At 37.0% G+C, this 19291-nt stretch overlaps 1 long non-coding RNA gene across 2 annotated transcripts in view; it reads right to left on the bottom strand.

Moving 5' to 3' along the window:
* Nucleotides 1-1793, bottom strand: part of LOC141379180 (uncharacterized) — a 36117-nt gene extending 34324 nt beyond the window's left edge. For both annotated transcript variants that reach the window (XR_012395258.1, XR_012395257.1), the window contains exon 1: nt 1714-1793. This is a non-coding gene — a long non-coding RNA (uncharacterized lncRNA). The remainder of the gene's footprint in view (nt 1-1713) is intronic.
* Between the last annotated feature and the right edge of the window lie 17498 nt (nt 1794-19291).

Below are 19291 nucleotides of genomic sequence, written 5' to 3'. Positions count from 1 at the left end.
AGACTTCTATTCATACTAGGATTGGGCGATGTAGACCAATTTGGCATTGTGCGATGTCTAATGTAACACGATGCACGATGGCATCATCGTTGAAGGCGGGGGGTGGGGGTTGTTGTTAAATATCAATCACTATTTGTTAAACTAAATGTTGATAGAACCTTATTTTACATTTATAATGACAAAATAAAGAGGTGTTAAAAAGACAAATTGCATGCATTTACTATAAGATAATTTTGAATTATGTAAAATAAATGTTATAATTTGTGCTGTTCATTGAATTGCATCTGACCTTTAATATTCTAATACACAACAAATAATGAGGGTCCAAACATGCAAGCATGCTAAATAAAATCAAGTTGCCATCAACACACCCAATTACATTTGGTAACCCTGAAACAAAGTTATGGAAGTATTGAGTGTGCATAAAAAAAACATGTATAGATATAACTAATAAGACTGCATATTAAATATGCGTAATAGATTTTCCTTCAAAGAACAAACCTGCCACTCTGTGGAATTCGTTCTTAATAACACGCAGAGGTTTGTGGCCAGGGAACTGTACAAATGTGGGTAAGAGGTGTTTAAGGGCCAGACATACCGTACGAACGGCTCTACAAACAGTTGCCTTTCCCACATGCTCTGCATCACCTACATTATACAAAAAATGGCCAGACGCAAAAAACCTTAGTGCTATGGACAGAATGCTTTCTGTGCTAAGAGCAGAACCACGGTTTGTGACGTTCGCAATATGCGGTTTTAAAAGACGTGTTAAATAAAATAACGACTCTTTTGAAAAACGATAACGCTCCTTTAAATAATTATTAGGGTATGAAAACACATCAATACGTGGTCATATAACTCTCTCCCGGCGAAAAAAACCCCGTATAATTTGAGCTTCTACGTCCACAGGATCCTCATCAAAAGGGCACGCCATGCTCGCTTACCTTCTGACACAAACTTACACTGGAACATAACCTGCTACCGAGCAGGTTATCTTCAGAGAGTGAGTTGCTATGGTTACATACATACCCACAAAGTTACCTCCGTTTTTGGAACCGAAAGCTGAGGTTATCCACTTACTTACTCTCAAACTTACCCGGGTATGTCACATAACCTGCTTTCTGGAATACCCCCCAGGCTGGCTGCCGTGTACTGTTTGTGTTTGGTTCACTGAATCACGCATGCGCAGTATTATCGATTCACCGCTTCTTAAATTTGCTCTCAGTGTAACGTTACTGTTCTAATAATTGAATAAGAGTATAGATTGGATTATTCAGAGTCAGAGGGGGGGTATTAGGCTTGTTAAAAAATGTAAGTAGTTTGTGGATAAATGCTTACTGGAGAAGCGAATCGTTTCAAATGATTCAGTTCGATTTGGTGAAGAGTTCAAACGGTTCACTAAGAAGATCCGGTTAAAAAGATTCGTTCGCGATCGCGATACATAAATAAAACCCATTATTGGGCACAAATGTTTTAAAGTTATAGTTTTAAGTCTCTGTATTTAATGCTGTCGCCTTGCTGCTGTCATGTCCACTCGTTTTGTCGCGGGAGCAACAGCGAGGACGTCTGCGCAGTGTTGCCAGATTGGAAATGTCAATGTATTGTACACGAAGCAAACGGAAAGAATACAGCTATTATCTAGACAAATGGCGTTTTGACACAACGTGCAAATTACCAAACTATTTAAAAAAAACTTAAATAAAATAGGCGTACCTTAGTGGGAAGGTTTAAAGTTCACCTTGTCGCTGTCATTGGATACCTGCGTGTTGCCAGATGTTTAGGCATTCATTTTTGCGGTACAAATTGGACTGCAACATACTTCTGCTTTGCTTGAAAGCAGTGCACCCTCCCGAATTTTTAACACACTGGTGTGCATGAGCCCATTCACTGTATCTGTAATGAGCCGATTGTGTGGCTTTGTTTTGATGAGATTTACTTTGGAAAACACGTCCACATGAAGCATTTGAATGAGGAAAATGAGAAGATCAAGGGCAAACTCCCTGTCCTTCTCATATTTCTTTTTAGCATGTTTTCAACTATGTTTTTACTTTAACACTTGAACAATCGACCTCAACATGAAAACCACTGACCTTAGTACTGACCATTCTCCACATTGATTGGCTGAGAAGATGTGAGGTAAGATGACATAGAAAACGTGCTCAATTCCACACAGGCAGTAGACAAAAATGCAACAAGATCAATAAATATAAAAGCCCTATGATTACAATAAAATTCTGTTTAAATGGCATAAAACTCGAAATGTATGGAATTATCGTATATTATATATATATATTATTTTTCATTACTGATCGTACATCGTAGAGGTCGAAATTAGCCTATTGTACAAATACGACAATTATCGTAGATCTGGCAACACTGACTGGAGGAGAACTGGAGGAGAACCGGCTTGATCTGGCCAATGAGGTGCCGTACAGTAAGATTATGCATTAAATGCATTGACAAAGACGAAAACGAAGAAGGTTTTTGCAATAATTGTAGTCAGGTTCAGTTAGTTTGTACACAATACAGTTTCAGTTCGTTCTAGTTAAAAAAAAAAAAAAAAAACTCTTGTTTTTTATTTTTATTTCAGTTAACGACAATTATTTTAAATTTTAGTTGTTATTTTTTCATTTGTTTTCGTCAACTATAATAACCTTGGGGGCAATATGATTTAAGAAACACTATTCGACAAGAAACAAAGAAATGGTAACTTTTGAAAATGGATTTCAAAGTAAATCCAGCATATGTTTTACACAGTGGATTCCCTTCCAGCTGCAACCCATCACTAGTAAACACCCATACACTCTCATTCACATACACACACACACACACACACACACACACACACACACACACACACACACACACACACACACATACACCACAGACCATTTAGCTGACCCAATTCACTTATAGCACGTCTTTGGATTGTGGGGAAATCAGAAGCTCCAGGAAGAAACCCACGGCAACATCGAGAGAACATGCAAACTCCACAAAGAAATGCCAACTTGCCAGCCAAGGCTCGAACTAGCAACCTTTCTTGAGTCCTGAATGTACCAGTTGGCAATTCTGTGTGGAGTTTGCATGTTCTCTCCGTGTCCGCGTGGGATTCCTCCTGGTGCTCCGGTTTCCCCCACAGTCTAAACACATTCACTATAGATGAATTGAATAAACTAAACTGGCCGTAGTGTATGAGTGTGTATGGATGTTTCCCAATATGGTGTTGCAGCTGGAAGGGCATCCGCTGTGTAAAACATATGCTGGATAAGTTGGCGGGTCATTCCGCTGTGGGAACCGCTGAAGAATAAAGGGACTAAGCCAAAGAAAAATTAAAGAGTATTTATTTTAAAATATTTTATTTGTGGAAAAAATCTCGCTCAATATGTCTAATTTATGATATTAAAGCAATGTATAACCATATGTGGCATATTTAGTCAGTGAAATATGGCACATTTGGTACTATACAAAAAAAAACAACAACTTTAAAAGCTGACACAAGGGGGAGCAATGGATCTTTTGGGCAATTAAACATGACACCAAGAGGAAATGTTACTTCCTGTTATTTAAACTTCACCTGACCTTTTCTAATACTCAAGCAAGTAGTCCTTTAAGACAGGTTATTATATTTGGTCAAAGGAGGTCATTTTCCCCACAGCGGGATCCAGGATTTACGTCTGAACTGATCTGCGATGAAACAGAAAATGGTGGAATTTATTATGAAATTAGTCTGCTCAGTTTCTAAAAACAGCAGCCTGGTGTTTTATCGCATCAAGTGGCTCTCAGGATGTCAAACATGAGTCTTACTGGACATGAACCTCTGAGGTAAGTCTATTTTTGAATGCTTTCTGAGTAAATAGCATGGTGCATGTGTCCAAAGGAGATACAACAATACACAGTGCATTCTGAAAACGGAGATGTTGGAATGTTTAAAATGGGATTTTTTACCTTTAAAGGTGTGCAGCAGTTGCGCTGGAGGAGAGTGTGTTTAGTAGGTGTGATGTTTGGTCTCCAGGGCTGTGTTTAGCAGTGGTCTACATTAGCCTGGAGGCTCAGATCTCTTAAAGCTCATGATTCACACAGTGGTCTTTAAGGGGACTGGTCATTTTGTGTACAAACATGCCTAGAAGAAGCTCTGTAGGAAGCAGGTGGCCTGTGTTCTCAACCATAAAACTTCAGCTTAATGCCTTTTTTCTCAGCCACCGGTGCTGTGTGTCACTGATGTGGCCGTCTCTGTGAATCACTGAATCACTTACTGGTATTGTTTGGCTTTTGAGTTGAGTTATTCTGATTAGAAATGCCTGTTTATAAAATAGATGGTAACAATATCAGCATCTAGTTCTTTTTTTTTTTTTTTTAAATCACCATCTCTATGGATGAGTCTGAAAAATAAAACATTTACAAAATAAAATGGATGCATGTCACAGCGCAATTCACATTTACAAAATGTAGTTTGTTAACTTAAAACACAATTCATAAATTTGACACACAATTTGTAATAAATTATGTAATTTGTAATAAATTATAAATATTTTCACAAAGTGAATTGGATTTATGTATATTTTCAATTGTGTTTTTTGAATTTACATATTGGATTTATGCATATTTTTAAATTGTGTTTAAAAATTGGATTTCCATATTTACAAATTGTGTTTTCACCTGTGTATTACATTTGTGTATTTGCGAATTGTGATTTCAACTTACAAGTTGGATTGATATATTTACAAATCATGTTTTAAACGTATGCATTGGATTTTTGTATTTAGGATTCGTATTTAGAATTTACAAATTGTATTTATATATTTACGAATTGTGTTTTGAACTTATGAGATGGATTTGAGTGTTTATAAATTTTGTTTCGAACTTACGAATTGGATTTATTTATTTAGGAATTGTGTTTTGAATTTACGTATACGTATGAATTGGATTTGTGTATTTATATATTTTGTTTTGAACTTGCGGATCAGATTTATATATTTACAAAGTGTGTTTTGAATTTAAGTATTGGATTAATATATTTATGAATTGTGTTTTGAATTTACGAATTAGATTTGTGTGTATTTGAATCGAGTTTTGACTTTGTCAGTGGGATTTGCATATTTACGAATTGGATTAATATATTTACGAGTTGTGTTGTGAACTTAGGAATTGGATTTGTGTACTTTTGAATCGTGTTTTAAATTTATGAATTGGATTTGTGTATTTAGCATTTGTGTTTAGAATTTACAAAATGGATTTATATATTTACAAATTGTGTTTTGAACTTTTGAATTGGATTTGTGTATTTATATATTTTGTTTTAAACTTACCAATTCAATAGATATATTTACAAATTTCGAATTTAAGAATTGGATTTGTAAATTATTGAATCGTTTTAGACTTTACCAAGGGGATTTGCGAATTTACGAATTGGATTTATATATTTACGGATTGTGCTTTAAACATACGAATTGGATTTGTGTATTTTTGGATTTACAAATTTGATTTATATTTTTACGAATTGTGTTTTGAACTTACGAATTAGATCTGTGTATTTCCGAATTGTATTTTGAATTCATGATTTGGATTTGTGTATTCACGATTTGTGTTTAGAATTTAAAAATTGGATTTATATATTTACGAAATGTGTTTTAAAATTATGAATTGGATATATATATATATTTCAATTGTGTTTTGACTTTACGAAATGGATTTATTAATTTACGAATTGTCTTGAACATATAAATTGGATTTATATATTTACAAATTTGTATTTGTATTTACAATTTGGATTTTTGTACTTTTGAATTTTGCTTTAACATTACGAATTGGATTTGTACATTTACAAATTGTGTTTTGGACTTTTGAATTGGATTTGTGTATTTTGAATTGTGTTTTGACATTATGAATTGGATTTGTATTTACAAATTGTGTTCTGAACTTGGATTTTGTACATGTAAATTGTGTTGTGTAGTACTCACCGCATAGTGTGCTCCAACACAGTAACAGAAATTGCATTTAGATTTCTTGCAGTTTGTCACTTCCAAATAAATCGACCTCATACTTCAGACTTTTCATCCAATCTTGACCAATCAAATGTTCTCTAGTATCTGACATGCCCGCCCCCTTCAAGTTTTTTTATTTTTTATTTGATGCGCTTTACTCAACCACTCTCATTGGTAGAGCTGTGATGAAAACCAAATGCCATTGGCTGTTTTTAAAAAGAGGAGGAGCTACTCTGTCCCACCCTCTCTTCATTGTTCAGTTGAGATTACATCAAGCATTGAATAAAAAAAAACAAAAAAAAAAGCTCCATGGTTCGAACTGGAGACCTTCTTGTTGTAAGACAACAATGCAAAACCCCCAAGCTGCAGTACCATGCCACCCTTAGTTTGTTGGTTCATTAGGACTGCAAAAGACCACTGGTTTGGTGTGGTTTTCATTTTTTCTTCTTCCCCTGTGCATTTGTCATTGAGAGACTGTGAGTCAGAGCTGGAGATGTTGCCACTCTAAACTGGTTGGTATGCGAGAGTGTTAAAACTAATGGCCACATCTGTCAGGAGCAGGGAAGCAGGGCCAGCTTTTACCTGTCAGTTAAAAAAAAACTGAGCAGAAGCCAAATAAACAGCTTTTTCCATCTGTCACATCACCTCTGACTGTGTGCTGTGGGCAGGGTTCAACTAGTGGACAGCAGCTCTTTACACTGAAGGCAGAGGTGCTGATGGAGGGATGCCAGGTTTACTCGTCCCACAGGTGCCAGAGCAGCAGAATGACCAATGAACAAAAGTTACCTGCCTGATCCCATCTGCAGAGCTGGAGAGCCAAATATGACATGCACATCTTTAAAGTCAAGTTGAATGCTTGGAGTCAGCGCTTTTGGGATTGTTTTTTTTTTGTTGTTGTCAGGACTCAATGATTGGGAATGTTGACAAAAGAGCTGCTTGCTCAAATATGAACCAATGCTGTGATAATTGAATGCTTTTATTATGACATGTACATCAGCAAATAGCAGCAATGGCTTAATGTGGAGCTTTCTTGTGATTTTGTAAAACATTTGTTTAATAGATTGAGAAATTTTATAAGTGTTTTCCGTTTATTTACGGATGTGAATTACTTTATGGGATGTTGACTCTTTAACAGTGACTTTTATTATTGCCATGTTAGTCGTTTGAATTAATATAATGTATAAGAAATAATATATGGAGAAATAGTCCATAAATAACAGAAAATGTAGTGCAGTTTATTACAAGGTTTATGTAGTGCAGAGCTGTTCAATTGGCCCTCCAATAGGTTAACCAAGACATCAAAAATAAATTGAGTTCAGTCGTCTTTTAGATTAGATGTTAAACTAAAGTCCTGACTCTCATTAAAAATCCCAGGATGGCCTTCAAAAAACAGTAGGGATTAAACCCCAGCTTCCTGGACAAGTTTTGTCGCATCATACAGGTGGATGCTGCACACTGATGGTGGATGAGAAGATTCCCCCCAAACCTGTGCAAAGAAAAAGCACTATCTAAATGTAAGGAATTAACGTTAATTATTATTAATAGTTGCTAATCAAGAAACTTTTCTGAAGAAAACCACAAAATGACAACCTGTAGTGCGTTTCCCAAAACCATCGTTAGCCAACTAAGGTCGCAAGTTTTGTCTATACAAAATCAAAATCGTCCAAATCCGTCGCTCCAACAAACATTCGCACTCTGCGTCGCAAACTTAAGAACTCGCAACTACTCCTCTGGAGCTGTTGTTAGAAACATAGTTCCTGGCTGTGTTCTATTCCATCTTATCTCCCCTATGCCCTATTTGTTTAGAACATTCTAACAATCAAAGTTGGAATTATTAAAAATAAAAAGCATTAAGGTCATCTCTCTTAGGTGTAATTTGCTTCCAAACTTTTTTTACAGTTCAGTTTTAGAGATCTTCATGTTTACATTTGTGCTCCCTTTGCAGTGCACTTTGAAAACATTGATGTCATTTTGAACACAGCCTCATGACGAAAGTTATAGGTGATTTATTTAAAGTATTTATTTATATGGCTAATATTTAAAATGCGGTATTTATGTTACGTCTCAAATAGCTTGTCAAAACAAAAAGCATACGTTAATTCTTTTAATTTATAGTGGGTTATTCATTAAATATCTGGACTGTATATGACATGGGCCTGCTGGTTACATTTCTGCAGTGGTTTACATGTGTCAAATTGTAAAAGTAGACTTTTCTAAAAAATAAATAAACAACATCCTACTTAATAATGGTAATAATAATAATAATAATAATAATAATAATTAGTATTATTATTATTATCATTATTATTATTATCATTATTATTATTATCATTATTAGTATTATTATTATTATTATTATTATTAATAATATTATTAAAGTATGTTTTTTTTCATTTCTAATAAATATTAAATATTACATTTAATTTCTTAATAAATAGCCTCATTATTTATTTATTTATATGATTTATATATGATATTACAATACGTGTTAGCTTTTGTATATCTTTTAGAATAGAATATTATAATGTTTAACACAGGCCCTATGTGCCATTTACATATATTTCAGTTAATATGGAAAGCGAGTGCATGTTTTTACCAAATCTAATATTGGATTTTATTTTAAATGTGTGTGCTTGTAAAACAATGTAATTCGCACAAAGAAGTTATTGGTTCTTCTCTAAAGTAGTAGTTATTCCACCCAGTTTAGCGCATCATTATGGCTGTTTTATGCTATAACTAATGGGGTTCAAGCGATGGATCTGCGATAGAGAAACTACAGGTTTTGGAAAACACTCGTCACTACATAGCTTTTCCCAAACGATGCATCGTACTATGATAGTTCAGCCGAGTTACATCGTTGTTTGGGAAACGCACCCCTGTCCAGTAGTTAAATGAGTATTGAATCTGAACTACTGATCTGCAGAAAGCTCTTTACATTGTCCTTCAGGTCGATCAAATCAATCAAATCTGAAAGGTGAGGCTAGAATTGTGTAGTATGCATCAAATAGAGTAACATCTCTTCAGACTGTGGCCGTAATCTCCTGAAGGACCCTCACACCTTCCGTTCCTCTGTTCTGAAATGCCTCTTAAAGCTCGCAAAGATGGAAATAAAGCCGTTTCAGCTCATCTCAGGTCACGCCACTTCAGGCTCAGCACAATGTGACGTAGCGGTTTTCACACGCGCCGACTATGATAAAGCAGTTCTCCATGAATTCTTAATGGAGCCACATGTTGTTGAACATCGTCTCAATTAGAGCGCAGCTGTACAGAAAGTGACTGCTCATCCATGAGCACAGCCTCTACAATATTCATGCTGCTCATACATCACCACATATTTGTGTCATGGAAATCGGGCGTTCTGGGCTTTTGACTGGACTGTAGTGTCTGCGCTTAATTCGGGAGCAATTTGCACGCATGAAGAATAGCATCATGTGTATGTGCAACATGTGAAATGCATCAAAATTGGTGTCATCGCTTTTAAATAAGGGTACGAATATATAATCGTTTTGTTAGTGGAGTTTTATAATGCTTGACATAAACTGGTTGCAGGTGGAGCGTTATTTACAGTGAAGTACAAATGGAAGCGAGGCATCAGTAATTCACATCTCTTGCATGCTGAAAGCGTCGTTCTCTCTCACCTCTAAAGCAAATGACATGCTAATGCTCTTCCCTCAGGCTAAAATCTTTCCCCGAGTCGAATGCAGTTGCTCATATTTTCATAAAGAATAAGTTCATCTGATAAACCGTTTCATTTCCATGTATACAAATTCAGCTTTTTTGGTGTAAATACTTTTCGAAAGATGACATAAAAGACTGTTTTCAAATTCTAGTTTCTGTTCAACATAGGCTCATTCTGAAAGCGTAGCGCAATTTTAATTTCTGGAACTCACAAATTATGTAGCTAGAGGTTTGTATGGCTGCATTTTGTCTTTAAAATGAACGCTATATGGGGTGGAATTGTAACACGGGGAGTGACCACGTTCAGGTTTATTGAAGTAGTCAGGCAAGCAAACTTCAACACAGGTGTAAACAGATAAATAAAGGCAGTTTAACTAGTTGCAACTAAGGTTGCAGTTGTTGTAGTTGTAGTAGTAGTAGTAGTAGGCGTAGTAGTAGTAGTAGTAGTAGTAGTAGTAGTAGTAGTTGAAGTAGTAGTCATTGTAATAGTATCGATTGTTATTGAGTAATTGTTACAGAGATTATTGAAGTAGTAGTTCATGTAGTAGTAGTAGTAGATGTCATTGGTATAGTAGTAGCAGAAGTAGTAATGGTGTGGTTGTTATAGTAGTAGTAGTAGTAGTAGTAGTCGTTGTTGGTGTAGTAATATCAGTAGTAGATGTTGTTGATGTAGATGTAGTAGAAGTAATTGTAGTAGTAGTAGTAGTCGCAGTAGACATTGTTGTATTAGTTGTAGCAAACGCTATAGTAGTATCAGTAGTGGTAGTCGTTGTAGTAGTATCAGTATTAGTAGACACTTTAGTAGTAGTAGTCGTGGTTGTGGCTGTAGTAGAAGCAGTAGTAGTTGTAATATAAGTAACTTTCTGTAGTAGTAGTTGGTGTAGCACTGTGATTTATTATTATTGTTGTCAGTTATTACTGTTGTCCTTTCTCTCTTTTTACTCTCATATTTACTATCATACATTAATAAGCATTGTTGTTACTCCCTACCTCTGACTGGTTTCTTTCTATATGTTTTATCTATACCTGTGACACTTGCTTCATTTATTGACTGTTATTGTTCCTAATGTATGTACTCTGACTTGTCCATCAAGTTACCTGTACATGCATACACATACTCACACACTCACGCACATACCAGTACCTCACTATATTGTTGTTGTTTTTGTTTTGTTTAGTTGCTTTTTATTTGATATTTGTTGATGTTTTCTTGTATTTGTTTTGACGTTTCGACACAGTGTCGAGATCTCGAAGTGCAAGTGTTTCAAAACAATGCACCGAAGCATGATCCGAAACACCTAAGTCACTTGACTAAAGTGTTTTGAAACACTTGGGGCCTCATGTATCAACGCTGCGTACGCACAAAAACTTTGCGTAAGCCAGGTTTAACGCTCAGAATCACTCACGTTTGGATTTACTAACAATGAACTGAACGTGGGAATGTGCGCAGCTTCACGCCAGCTTTTTTATTTCCATTGGCGACTCCTAGAGGCAGTTGTGTTAAATTGCTCTCTACAAAGTGTCGTTGAGCCGTGCAATGGCAGCTGTATGAGACGGGTTCATCTATCAGGTACATAAGCTTTCCATACCATACTGTTAACCAGCCAAACATTAAAGCGCAATTTGCAGCGGTCGCCTGTTTTCCCAATGTAATGGGAGCGATCTACTGCACGCACATTGCTATAAAGACACTGTCTGAAAATGAATTTGCATACGTGAATCAGAAACATTTCCATTCAATAAATGTGCAAATACAATATGATGTACAAACTTATTAATGATTCCTACTTGTCTTCTTTTTGATAAATAGTAGGCAAAATCTGATATGCAGTGGGGGGAAAAAAGGAAAATGAGTTCATCAGACACTGGAATCGAACAGAGTTCATACTCAAATGTGTCAAAACATGTTGACAAGCGTTTTACGAGCTGCGCCACAGAGACTGTTAAGGGTACTGCAACATTGTACACATATAAATCACACTATTTCCTGTTTACTCAACTCAGTGCGATGTTCAGACTCAACTGCGTTAACCGCATCAGCTAAACTCTCCCACTCAATTTTTTTCTGTTGTTATTAATTCCGGTGGAATTAATGCATGTTGCGCTCAGTTTCACTTTCATTCAGATGTACAAAAGAATATGCGTGAGATTCGGCGTATGCAGTGTTTCATACATCTGAATTTTTTTCTGCGTATTTACAGCTTTGTGTGTACGCAATGTTTTAGTATGATTTCCATGCAAGTCTTCGTACATGAGGCCCCTGGTCACGTGGCTAAAGCGATTCAAAGCATCGATCAGTTCAGAAGGGTTTCGAGACCTGGCGAATTTCCATTTGACTGCCAGGTCTGAAACAATATCTGTCTTATGCAGCCCAGTGGACTGTGCCTGAGCACGCTGTTACTGTGCTTCAAAAGACTTTTTGGTTTGAATCCCGACTTGTAAAAATACTCCGAAATCATGGTTATATGTATTTTAATCATGTTTCTGTTTTATGGTGTAGTCTAAATAGGATACAGCTGTGGATACGCCATCAATTTAGCATCATTTTTGTAACACTGTAAAACAATAATCAATATTTTTACAGTACTGGGTACAGTTGTTGGGTTTAGGGTTTGGGTAGACGTTAATAAAATACAATAAATGGGAAATTTAATGAATATAAATAATTCTTGTTAATCTCTGGCCACAACTGTGTCTGATCTAGCAACAACCCTGTTTTATGACCAAAACAAGGCAAATTTATTCACAAAGTGTTTATTTGGATGTCAGATAAATGTTGAAACAAAACGATACAAGAACAAAGCATTACCAACTGGTATTAAAGGATTTCAAAACAGCTGTATCTGCTTGGATTCGAACCCACTATCGCCGGATGGTAGTCGGAAACCTTAACCGCTCCACTATATCAACAGAAGATTCATATTTACAAAGTGGTGTTTAATACCTCAATTTGCTCAACTGTTCTCTGCTGAAGCTGTTTTAGTGCAATACATAAAAATGTAGAGTGGGGTTTTGAAACGTTTCGAAGCTTCGACACATTTGCTTCCACTGTATCAGTGTTTCATGAAGCCTCACTTTGCCCACCACTAGTATAAACACAGGCAAGACGGTCGGAAGGCAGGCGGCAAACAGAGACAAAAGGATAAACTAGACTAGGGTCAAGAAACAGGAAAACAAGACTAAGATAACGCGTTGTAATGTCACTATACAGATTAACAAGATTTGGCAATGTGAATGAGTGAGTGTGCTGTTTAAATAGTGTGTGTGATCAGTCTTAGACAATCCTCAGGTGGTGCGAGTGTAATCAGTCAGAATCTCCAACATGTGTGAACAGAGTGCATGTATGTAGTTGTAGTCCATGAACTGACGGATTTGTAGTTTGTATAATTGTGAATGCTTTCCAGCGACCTCTGGTGGTTAGAGATTGCTGGTGATCATGACAGATATGTTCCTATTCACGCTTACCAGATGACCGCTTACCTCCATATGGACGGCTTTTCCACTGTTACCAGCTTGTCTAATGGCTTGTAGCATATGTTGGTGGGCTTGAGATGCAGAGAGGAGTTGACCGTGATGACGGGGTTTGAGTCTGGCAAAGAACGGTTCGAGAAAGCAGTTTAAACAAAAGCCAAAAATAAAATAAACAAGTAAAAAACTGTGTGAGAGTGTGGTAAAATCTGAAAACATGGTAAAATCAGACTGCTTTTCTTTTTCTGGATTGCTTTTGAAAACACTATCGGTTGGGTTTAGGGAAGTTGGTGGGTGGATGGATCAGTCGGTCAGTCAGTTGACTGTGGTCACTGGTGTATTTATGCGGGAACAGCAGAAGTGAATGGCACTCGCAAGACAAATTTGAAATGTCAAAAAGCGTGCTCTGCGGTAGATTAGCGAAAACAAAACTGCAAAAAAACGTAGCTCCTGGGAAGTATTTTGTGACCTCCAGTAATTTAAATAGGGATACGTTTTCAGAAACATCACCTCGCAGCAAGAAGATTGCTGGTTCGAGCACCGGCTGAGCCAGTTGGCATTTCTGTGTGAAGTTTGCATGTTCTACCCGTGTTGGCGTGGGTTTCCTCTGGGTGCTCCGGTTTCCCCCACAGTCCAAACACATGAGCTATAGGGAAATTAATGAACTGAATTGGCCGTACGTAGTGTATGAGTGTGAATGAGTGTGTATGGATGTTTCCCACTACTGGGTTGTGGCTGGAGAAGTATTTGCTGCATAAAACATATGCTGGATAATTTGGCGGTTAATTTCGCTGTGGCGACCCCAGAATAATAAAGGGACTAAGCTGAAGGAAAGTAAACGAATGAATGTTCAGATAGAGAGCGGCACGGTGGCTCAGTGGCTAAACTGTTGCTTCACAGCAAGAGATCGCTGGTTCGAGTCCTGGCTGATCAGTTGGCATTTTTGTGTGGAGTTTGCATGTTCTACCCGTTTTGGTGTGGGTTTCCTCCGGGTGCTCCAGTTTCCCCCACAGTCCAAACACATGAGCTGTAGGGGAATTGATTAAATAAATTGGCTGTAGTGTGAGTATGTGAGTGTTTGGGTGATTCCCAGTACCAGGTTGCGGCCGGAAGACCATCTGCTGCATAAATTGCATATGCCAGAATAGTTTGTGGTTCCTTCTGCTGTGGTGAGCCCTGATAAATAAGGGACTAAGCTAAAGGAAAATAAATGCATATGTTTTACGCAGCAGATGCTCTTCTAGCTGCAACCCATCATTGGAAAACACCCATACACTCTCGTTCACACACATACACTGGTCAATTTAGCTATCCCAATTCCCCTATTGCACATGTGTTTGGACTGTGGGGGAACCGGAGCAACCAGAGGAAACAAGGGGAGAACATGCAAACTCCACACAGAAATGCCTACTGACCCAGCCAGGATTCAAACCAGCGACCTTTTTGCTGTGAGGCAGCAGCACTACCCTCTGTGCCACCACACTGCCATGAAGTACACAAAATGTGATTAATATTTGGAAAAGGAGGACTATTCATCAATTAGTTTTCTAAATGTCAATTTATAGAAAGCACAAAATGAGATGTATTAGCTGGATATACAGTCAAGCCTGAAATTATTAATACCTCAGGGAAATTAGGGAAAAAAGGGGCTCAAAGTTTTATTTAATCAGCATTTTTCTTTTTTAACCATAAATGACACAGGCTTTTCTTAAAATATAGTAAGTCGATGTACAAAAGGCATCATTGTGGGAAAAAATAATAATAATAAACTCTCAGCCGTTTACATTTGAGCAAAAAGTCATAATTAAAGTTTCTATTTCAGAGGTGACCACAGTGGAATGAACCGCCAACTATTCCAGCATATGTTTTATGCAGCGAATGCCTTTCCAGCCGCAATCAAGTATTGGGTAACACCCATACACACTCATTCACACACACACATATACTATGCACAATTTAGTTCATTCCATCCACCTATAGCGCATTTGTTTGGACCGTGCCATGCCATGCCACCTTTTTGTTTACTTGTTTTATGAAATACAAGGTTTATTAAGGGGATTGTCATGGATTTTCTCTGCTGTCATTAGAGAGTGAGTCTGTAGATCATACCTTCAATCATCCATCCCTGTTAATGTGTTTAAACATGAGGGCAACAGGCCAGATGAGCACTTTATTTCCCTTTACGAGTGTCCTTGATTATTCATTAGACAAAAAGAAGCACTTCTGATGGGACTTTCTCTTGGTATAAAGTGTAAATGAAGGGTTGCTGTGATGGTTTTTATGCTATAATGTCCAGTTCGCATGTACTGAGGAGATGAAGAGTGGCTCATCTCAATTGAGCGGAACAAAACAGACAGGGTTAAGGACCTGAGGAGCCGGGATTTTCATTTCAGAGCTGTTTGAAGAAGCTGCTTTAAATCTGAAATAAATCACTTTACCCAGACTCTTTCGGGAGAGTGAGCATGGAGGGCAATGAGTGGAAAAAACGAAGAAGAAAAAAAAAGGCCTGCCTTGTCAAAACGTGGTGAAATCCAGGTCTGGGACGGCTCATCCTGCTCTGCTTTCTCGGGAAAATACTCCATTCCGTATGCAAGTCAGCGCTTTGATCGGATCCCCCCCGTGATTTGTCTCTCATTCGTTTCTGCTTTGTTCCATCAGTTGTTTTTCGCATATTTGTTTGCTCATTTTTTACGACTTCAGTAAAGCTAAATAAGGATTTCAGCAGACGTGATGATGTGAGTTTGCTATACGAGCGCTAAGGTGTTTAGAGATGCGTGTAGTTCTGTGCTGACAGAGCCCATGAAATGAACCAGAACCGAGCAGATAATGAAAATGTATATCATTGCAGCTAGATGCGCACTTTTCAAAGGCCAGTGTGCTTTTATGATATATGATGATATTTTATGTTGTATTATGTTACGATGTGTTACAGCATGTGCTTGTTTCAACACTGTAAAAAACTATTTGATCTATTATGAAAACATATGCTTTTAGTTCATAGTAGCTTATTAAATTAAGTGAATCATGTTTTAACTTAGTTTTATTCACCTTATTCTCAGCTGACGAGCGGGCGCTGCCATTTGAATCTTTTTGTCTCGCGACTTCCTGTCACATTCACTTCCATTCATTTTTTGACGTTAACAACTGCTCGTTACGCTGCTTGATGTTGCAATTTGATATTTTCTTATTATATTATTCTACTTGGTCTGTGTAGTCATGCAAACATTTGTTTGTTGAGCAAGTAGTTTGGCCATTTTCTGCCATTTATTATTCCTAGTCATTTCTCCCATAGGCGACTGAATCGGAAGTTCTAAGACAATCGCGAAAACAGGCACACTTCCGCATTTTAGAATAAGGTCAATAAGTTGTGCAAGATGTTTTAAAGAGCCCCTATTATGCATTAAAAAGGTAATATTTTGGTTTTTGGGGTCTCCAACAACAGTCTGATATGCAAGTAAGGTCAAAAAACACGAAGCAGTTAAACTCTGTAGACCCGGTACTGTCATCGACTTTCACTTTAAGATTTAAAGGGCTAGCATTGCACCAGACCCCCGTAAGTGGTGTCGTTTGAAAGTGTAGAATCTATATTTTATGCACATATGCATCACTTTGGTTTTTATTTTACTGTACAAAAGTTATTTACACTCAAAGACAGTATTTTGGAGACCCGAGCTGAGTATTGAACATTGGTTCATTTTCATATTTTTCATATGACACATGTACAAGTTATAGCTCAAATGAAAGCTCTTGCCGGTGCTCATACGGTTCTAGCATTCTTTTTACTGAATTATATTCACATATCAAACAGTTGCCGAATGAATCGTGGTGTTTCCATGGCGCAGAAGTGAAAACAATACATTTATGATCACTAAGCAGCCCCAGATAGCACAGACAGCTGTCATCTCTTACCTTATGCTGTGCACTTCAGGGCCACTTCTCCTCTGTTTTTGAGGTGATGTGCATAAGTAATCCTTTTATATGTCTGACGTGCTCCAAACACAGGGAATTATGTTTGATCAAACAAAAGAATAGTGAAATATGAAAACAATGATCAGTTCCTGTGGCTTGTACAGCACCTCTCATCAGCTGGAATACAATAACTTTTGCATAGATCATGGTGGAGACATTTTTCTTTTTCTCTATTACAGACATGTGCAGGAACCACCAACATTAATTACAAAACCCTAGACCACACAGAACTTAAAAGGTACACTTTCAAATTTGAGTTAAAAAAAATACAAAAAGCGCCTCTTTTTAGGAGTTTATTATAACACAGACAACACATACAGATATTTTAAACACTTTCAATAGTGTTTTATGAAAATTCAAAGGGTTTTCTTTAAAATGATACCAATGTTTTGCATTTACACCTCTGCATGTGGATTTGGGAAGCTTTTAGATTTGGGTAGGCAAAATCCAGGCGGATATCCTAAAACAGCAGCAGAGTTTAACTGGTTATAATTATTATTTTTTTTGATACATCAGTCAAAATCATTTCTAATAAAACAAAGTGTCTATGTAAGCATACCACTGCATCTGCTGGGTTGCACATTTTAGAAATACATCCAAAAAACTATGAGATTGTAATGCAGGAGCAAACCAAACAACAAACTTTTCCATGCAGCAGAGATTTGAGTTGAGTTCCTGTCCTCATTAAGCACACCTGGAGAGGTTTACAAGGTCTTCAGGGTTACTAGTTACAGGCATGCGAGTTTGATCAAGGCTGGTGATAAACTTTGCAGAAAAATAATAATAATACTGTAAAGGAGCAGAGCTAAGAATCGCTGCCATTAAGCTTCTGCAAAGATGTCATTGACTGTCATTGAATGATGGAGCTTTATGTTTTGTCTTCATTGAAATTAAGGAACTGAGCCAATCATGTTAATTAGAAGAGGTTGTTTATATTCATCAAGAGATGCGCTGTGTTTATAAGCAGAGTATAATGAGGGATGTCTGCGCTCATGAATTATGTGTCTGGAGTTTCCAGTCCTGCTTTAATACATTCCTGCTTGTACGTTTTTATATTGAGCTCAAAGACCTTGATTAGCAGGTGCACTTTTTATTTTTTATGTTTTGTGGTAAATTTGAGGTATGCTTTATTGATTCTAATGTGAATTTCATTATGTAAACGAAATATTTTGCATGTAATTATGCCGGTTTCAGGGTCGCTTTTGGGTTTCTTTTTAGGATTCATAAGAGATCCTCTTTGAAAGAACAGAAGCGCAGTGCTGATTTTCATGGAAGTAAGGGACACTGGTTTTCGTTAAAGTGTCATTATATAATTGCTAATTAATAAGGTTGTCACGATACTGGAATTTGGTACCAATTGATATTGAAATTTTAAAAATCTCCATTTCCCGTGAACATTTCAGCGCTGTTGAGCGCGTTCTTAAACAGCACTGATTTGCCATTGTGTTTACGTGATCAACAGAAATGATTGTGATTGGCTCTGAAGGTCATCAGTTCAGCAAACTCACCACTGTTTACTGAGTGTAACCACAGATACAATTCACTGGAGCATTGTATGTTAGCTAATAGACAAACCAGATGATCTACATGACTTTGAAAAAAAGTGGGCGTGGCTTGTTTTTTTTTCAGCTGTGAGCTGATTGGATGGATGAACAGACTCCTTCTGCTCACCATTACTGATTGTTTTCAAAACTGAGAGCAGGTAGGGCATGGTTAAGTATGTTAGCAATGCCCAATAGCACAGACAGACCTAATTTGGGGTGCATTTCCCAAACAATGACGTAACTCACGGTTAAACTATCGAAGTGCAATGCATTGTTTGGGTAAAGAACACTGTAGTGATGAGTGTTTCACAAAACTCGTAGTTTCTCTGTTGCAGATCCATTGCTTGAACGTTAGTTATAATGTAAAATGTATAAGGATGCTCTAAACGGGGAGAATTAACTACTTCTTTAAAGAAGAACCCCAAAATTTATTTGTGCAAATTATATTGTTTTACAGGCGCACGCATAAAAAAAAAAAAAAAAATCCATTGTTAGTTTTGGTAAAAACATGCACTCGCTTTCCATATAGGGCCTGTGTTTGCTTTACTAATATTATTGAGAACATTACATATTCTATTCCAATACATATCACTTACAAAAACACTTATTCTAATATCATATATAAATCATATTAAAAAATATACAAAAATA

Source organism: Danio rerio, chromosome 19, assembly GCF_049306965.1.
Source record: "Danio rerio strain Tuebingen ecotype United States chromosome 19, GRCz12tu, whole genome shotgun sequence".
NCBI lineage: Eukaryota > Metazoa > Chordata > Actinopteri > Cypriniformes > Danionidae > Danio > Danio rerio.
This window is presented reverse-complemented; position numbering and strand designations above follow the sequence as displayed.